The following is a 7,129-nucleotide window of genomic DNA, read 5'->3' on the forward strand; positions in this document are numbered from 1 at the left end:
GGTGCCTCAGTGTTCCCTGTGATTCAGGTCTGGCACCTCCTCTCTGCTTCTGAACAGTCTCTCTCTCTGTACCACTCAGTCCGTTTTCTAACTTTGCCTTTGATGTTCACGGCTCCTAGCTTTCTATAAATATAATCATTTCACTTGATTTTTCGGGTCTTTAATGTAAGAGGGATTGGCGGAAGCATCTGGCTATTCTGCCATCTTGGCCCCACCTCTCAATCTTATTTTATTTTTTAATATTTTATTTATGTTGTTCTTGAGAACATACATAGCAAAACACACCAATTCAACCTTTTCAACACGTACAGTTCAATGACATTGATTACATTCTTTGGGTGTGCAACCACTCTCACCCTCCTTTTCTAAGTTGTTTTTCCCCCATTAATATAAACTCACTGCCCTCTAATGTTCCTATCCAGTCTTTCAAGTTGCTGTTGTTAATTCAATCGCATATGGATAGTTCTTAAAACAGCATTAACACTCAAGGCAGACACTTTTTACTAGTTAAGCTGAACTTTTTTTAAAATTGTAGTTTAGATGAAAGTTTACAGAGCACATTATTTTCCCATTTAGAAATTAATAAACATATTGTTTTGTGGTATTAGTTGCCAGCCCCACGATGTGTCAACGCTCTCCCCTTCTTGACCTTGGGTTCTGCATTAACATCTTTGCTGTCCCCTCCTGCCTTCTCATTCTTGCCCCCGGGCTGGTATGCTCATTTATCTCATTTTGTTTTATGAGCCAGCCTAATCAATTTGATGGCACTGGTAATCTTTGGTTAAAGGGTTTTTTTTTTTTTTTTCAGGTTGCGATTTAGGTGAAAGTGTATAGAGAAAATCAGTTTCTCATTCAAAAACTTATGCACAAAGTGTTCCTTGGCATTAGCTGCAGTCGCTCATTGTGTCAGCACTCTCTTCCTTTCATTTTCCACCCTGAGTTCACCACCTCTATTGGTCTAGTTTTCTTGTCCTCACCCGCCTTCTCATCTTTGTTCCTGGGCAGGTGTTGCCCATTTGATCTCATATACTTGATTGATCTAAGAAGCACATTCCTCACATATGTTATTGTTTATCTTGTAGACCTGCCTATTCTTTGGCTGAAGGGTGAACTTTGGGAATGGCTTCAAGTCTGAGTGAGAAGGGTGTCTGGGGGCCATAGTCTTGAGGGTTCCTCCAGTCTCCCTCAGACTAGTAAGCCTCGTCTTTTGTGAAGCTGGTCATTTGTTCTACATTTTTCTCCCTCTCTATCTGGAACCCTCTATTAAAATCCCAGACAGAGTAGTCGATAGTAGTAGCCGGGCACCATCTAATTTTTATGGGCTCTGGATTGTGCAGGCTGTGGTTCAGCCAACCTTCATGGCTCCAGGAGGTCTGGAGTCCATAACAATTTGAAATTTTATTCTATACTTTCCCTTTCCCCTTTTTGATCAGGATTCATCTACAGACTCTTTGATCAAAATGTTCAGTAATGGTAGCCAGGCACCATCTAGTTCTTCCGGTTCAAAGGAGGCAGTTGTTCATGGAAGCAATAGCACACTTTCCATATCCTCCTTCTGTTCCTGAGGCTCCTTCTTCCTCTGTTGCTCCAGGTGAATAAAGACAAATTATTGTGACTTAGATAGTTGCTTGCAAGCTTTTCAGACCCCAGGCACCACACAATGAACTAGGAGGTAGAACAGAAACACTAAACATGTTATTAGGTCAATTAACTGGGATGTCCCATGGAACCATGGCCCTAAATCTACAAACCAAGAAACCAAATCCTATGAGGATTTTGGTTGTATATAACCAGACTCAACAGCTCCTCTTTTTTTTTTTTTTTTTGTCATTGCTGTGATTGTATCTATCACACAATTTTTGCCAATTCAAATTTTTACAAGTGTACAACTTATTGACAGCAATAATTGGCTGTGCAACCTTACCCTTAAGCAATGTGATATTTCCATCACTGTTAACCTCCCCCTTCTCCCCACCCTGCTACCCCTGGTAACCACTAATAAACTTTGTTCGAGGTCATACATTATTTGGTTTTTTTTTGTGATTGACTTATTTCACTCAGCATAATGTCTTCCAGTGGCATCCATATTGTTGCATGTATCAAGACTTCATTTCTTCTCCTGGCTAAGTAGTATTTCATTGTTTGTATGTACCACATTTTGTTTATTCATTCATCTTTTGATGGGCATTTAGGTTATTTCCACCTTTTGGGTATTGTGAATAGTGCTGCAATAAACACTGCTGTACAAGTCTTTGACTGAGTCCTTGCTATCAAATCTTGGGTATATACCTAGAAGTGGAATTTCTGGGTCATATGGTAGTTATAATTTTAGTTTTTTGAGGAACTGTCACAATGTTTTCTATAACAGTTGTACCATTTTACATTCCTACCAGTAATGAATAAGGGTTCCAATTTCCCTACATCTTTGCCAACTTTTGTAATTTTCAGTTTTTTTTTTTTTTTTAATCTTAGCCATCCTAGTGAGAGTGAAATGGTATCTCACTATGGCTTTGATTCTCATCTCTCAGATGACTAATGATGCTGAGCATCTTTTCATGTATTGGGTGGTCATTTGAATGTCCTCTTTGGTGAAATATCTATTCAAGTAATTTGCCCATTTTGTAATTGGTTATTCATCTTTTTGTTGTCAAAGTTATATATATATATATTTGGTTATTAGATTTTTGTCAGATATATGGCTTCTGAAGATATTCTCCCAGTCAGTAGATTGTCTTTTCACTTTTTTGCTAGTCTTTTGGTGAACAAAAGTTTTATTTTATTTTATTTTTATGTTCTACCCTTTATTTATTTTGTCTTTTGCTGCTTGTGTTCTTGTTTTTATGTTAAAAGCTAGGCCTTAAAGCATTGCCCCTGCTTTTCCTTCTAAGAATTTTATGGCTTTAGTTTGCACAATTAAGTCCTTAATCCATTTTGAATTAGGTTTTGCTTATGGAGTAAGGCATGATGTTGTTTCATTTTTCTGCACGTGGACATTCAATTTTTCCTGCGCCGTTTATTAAAGAGACTCTTCTTTCACCATCAAATGGACTTAACACCTTTGTAAAAATCAATTGACCATAGAAGTGTGGGTTTATTTCTGGGCTCTTAATTCCATTCCATTGGTCTATGTGTCTATTGTTATAACAGTATCAGACTGTTTTGATTACTGTAGGTATACAGTCTGTTTTCTTCAGTCTGTAACCTGACCCTATGAATGCCAGTAAAATTCCATTAATCATTAAACTAGGCCGGGCCACATTTGGCCTGCCCTGCATGCACAGAAGGGCCAGCTACAACCACTACTTGAGTTCAACAGTGGAGGACGCAGCAAAGAGTGGAACGAATCAGAAGGAAGATCATCACTCACACCCTATTCCAAAGCCATATGTCTGACAAGAGCCACATCACCTCCTATTTCCTGGTAACCTTCTAAGTTTTCCCTCCTCAGTATGCCTGTATGGACACCATCTTGCTGCCCAAATCACATATAAGCCCTGTTATCCCACGGCTCAGGGAGCCAAATCTGAGGAACTTCCTCCCAACTCCTCGCTCTGCCCATGGCAAGAAAGTTACTTCCTTCTTCTCAAAGACCAGTGTCCAGATAATTGGCAAATCTGAGTGTGCCTGTCAAGGACCCACCTTGTAGGCTTTGGTAACAAGTGTTCCTTATTCTTTGTCCAGCTATCGCATGCATATGAGGCAATTGAAAACACCATGGCTTGGGTCAGACACACCTTAGTCCGTAAAGCGACATCTTTGCCTTTCAACACTTAAAAGCGGTCTTTTGCAGCAGATTTTCTCAAAGAAATACGTCATTTGATTTCTTGACTACTAATTCCACAGGCATTGATTGTGGATCCAAGTAAAAGGAAACGTTTGAAGACGTCAATCTTTTCTCATGATGTTGCTTATTGGTCCAGTTGTGAGGATTTTTGTTTCCTTTATGTTGAGATGTAATCCATACTGAAGGCTGTGGTCTTTGATCTTCATCAGTAAGTGCTTCATGTCCTTTTCACTTTCAGCAAGCAAAGTTGTGTCATTTGCATAACGCAGGTTGTTAATATGTCTTCCTCTAGTCCTGATCATTCTTCTTCATATAGCTCAGGTTCTCTGATTATTTGCTCAGAAAACAGATTGAATAGGTATGGTAAAAAGCTATAACCCTGACACAAACCTTTCCTGACTTCGAACCATGCAGTATCCCCTTGTTCTGTCCGGAGAAGAATTGAAGCCTTTGAATTATAGTGTTGTCGAAGAATATTGAATACACCATGGACTGCCAAAAGAATGAACAAATCTTTCTTGGAAGAAGTACAACGAGAATGCTCCTTAGAGTCAAGGATAGTAAGACTTCATCTCACATACTTTGGACATGTTATCAGGATGGACCAGTCCCTGGAGAAGAACATCATGCTTGGTAAAGTAGAGGGTCAATGAAAGAAAGACCCTTAGTGAGATGAAATGACACAGTGGTTGCAACAATGAGCTCAAGCATAACATCAACTGTGAGGATGGCCCACGACCGGGCTGTGTTTCATTCTGTCATACATAGTCTCGCTACGAATTGGAAGCAGCACGACGGCACCTGACAACGACAATGTATGTTTTAAAATCAGGAAGTGTGAGTCCTCCTACTTTGTTCTTCTCTTTCGGCATTGCTTTAGCTATTCGGGGCCTCTTTCCATTGCCTATACAGTTGAGGGTTGGTTTTTCTATTTCTGTAAGGAAGGCTGTTGGAAATTTGATTGGGATTGAGTTGCATCTATAGATCAGTTTGATGAATTCCTACTTTACATTAACAGAAAAATGAAGTTGGTGAAGTTCATGTTTATTCCACTCTCATCCTAAATCCTTCCCTATTTATATATCCTACACTAGTTGAAAGAAACTTTAAATACCATTAATTATTCTTATTTTTGGGCAAATATTTACTCAGAAGAGTTTTTATTAAAAAGGACTTTTGGAATCACTGAAAATACTTAACAGTTATTTTAAGGGTCCTGTGAAAAAAATTGGGCACTCTGACAATTTTATGTGATACAACACAGAAACAGAATGTGGGTAAGATGATTTTGAGAGACCCTTTACCATCATGGTAGCCTAATTTTGTAACAAATATGTTTGGACAAAATCTGCCAGAGATCTGCAGGTCTAAAAATTATAACATCCAAGGTGGTCTAACATATGAATTAAAAGATTGAGTTTTAAGGTCAGCATTAATTTACTGGGACAAAACTAGTAGATATGACATGGGATTGCAGCAAGAATAATTTTGGAAAATAAGTTGTTTTTTGAAATTTATAATTTAATCTGCGCTCACCAAAAATTTTTGGTTAAACAAGCAACTGAAATTGAAGTGGTCGTCGGCCTAGATACAATATTCGAATCTCTGAGTTTTCTGGTCTCTAAACTTCTCTGTCCCTGAAATCACCCTTGTACTTCAGTCCAAGAAGTGCTCTTATCTTATAGTCTTAGTTTTACCACTTGGTAGCTGTGTACTCTGGGAATGGTAAGTAAGGGTCTCCTCTGTATGCACTTCACAACTAGTTTTAAAATTTCTATGTAGTTTTGGCAAGTGGAGTTGGAACATGCTTGTCTTTAGTCTTTCCAGCCACTGGCTTTCTTTATGCCTCAGCCCTTCTCAAAGACTTCAATGGTTGCTGCTCCACTCCAAGCTTCTCAACCTGGCTCTTTTTATCCTACAGATCTAAATAACTTTCCACCTTGGGGATATGCTCCTGCCAGGGTGGCCCAGGCTTGTCTCCTCACCATCCCCTGCTCATGTCATGACTCTCTCTGCTTCAGCACCTGTGCTCATTCTGACCTTTTTACCAATTCTCCACGGTCAGCGGTGACCTCTGGTTTCGTTCCTCAGTCTTCATTCTCCTCAACCTCTCTATGGCATTCTATAGAGTACAATCCTCCTTTTTTGAGTGCCTACTTTGGCCCGAATGATATTGCACTCTAGACTCCAGATTCATGACAGATCCCTTTTATGAATACCGATTGCTGGGTCCCTTCTAGGCATAATGAATCAAATCCCTGCAGAACTGAATAGAAAACTGAGATCTTTTAAAAACTCCTAGAGGATCATGAAGCATCTAGTCAATGGATGTGAGCTCAGTGTCCCCCATACCACTGGAGTACTGCTAATCTCTCACTCCCTCATTCCTTCTTGCCCTCAGTTGGTTGAACTTTGAGTTGCCTTTCTCCTCTCCCTCTCCTACTATGACAAGCCAGACTCCACGTTCTGGCAGCTTTCCACCCTTTCCCCTCACTTCCCATCCCCACTTGTCCTCCCATCCATTACAGACCTTTTATCATTTCATTCAAGTGATAACGAAGCTTTTGTATTTATTTTCCTCCTTTATGCTTCCTTCTTCCCCTTCCAAATTTTGACCTTTATATATACATTTATTCAACACATATTGACAGCTTACTAATTGGAAGAACTGCACCATTAGGTACCATGCATCATTTTATCTTGCAAGGCACTGGGTTTCATAACCTTGTCCAAGAAAAAAAAAAAAAAAAAAAAGACTAGTTTGGGGAATACTGATAAAACAAAAATTTTAAACTTTGAAATCAAGGTCTTCTAGAGCATTGTCCCAGTCTATCTTTCAGTGCAGTCAGTTAATTACTGAGCTATGAAGACACAGTCTGGGAAGGTCAGAGGATCGTCATGTTCAGGAGCTCACTACTCTAACCTTGGGAAGTTTATTAACATTTTGGGCCTTGAATTTTTATTGATAAAATGAAGATTACAAATTCTTCTCTGACAACCTTACAGGATTTTTGCAAGGATCAAACATGTTAATGTTTGTGACAGCATCTTGACAACGTTGCTGTTGTTAGGTGCCATTGAGCCAGTTCTGACTCATAGCAACCCCGTGTGACAGAATGTAACTGTTCTGTAGGGTTTTCTAACCTGTCATGTCACCCGGTCTTCCTCCTGCAGAGTGGCTGGGTGGGTTCAAACCGATGGGTGGGTTCGAACCGCTGCATGGGTACAAATTGTGGATCATCAGGTTTGTAGATGAGCAATTAACCGTTGTGCCACCGGGCTTCTTGTATATCAAATATGTTGTTGTTGTGTGCCGTTGAATTGATTCCATCTCATAGCCATCCT

Source organism: Elephas maximus, chromosome 1, assembly GCF_024166365.1.
Source record: "Elephas maximus indicus isolate mEleMax1 chromosome 1, mEleMax1 primary haplotype, whole genome shotgun sequence".
NCBI classification, from domain to species: domain Eukaryota; kingdom Metazoa; phylum Chordata; class Mammalia; order Proboscidea; family Elephantidae; genus Elephas; species Elephas maximus.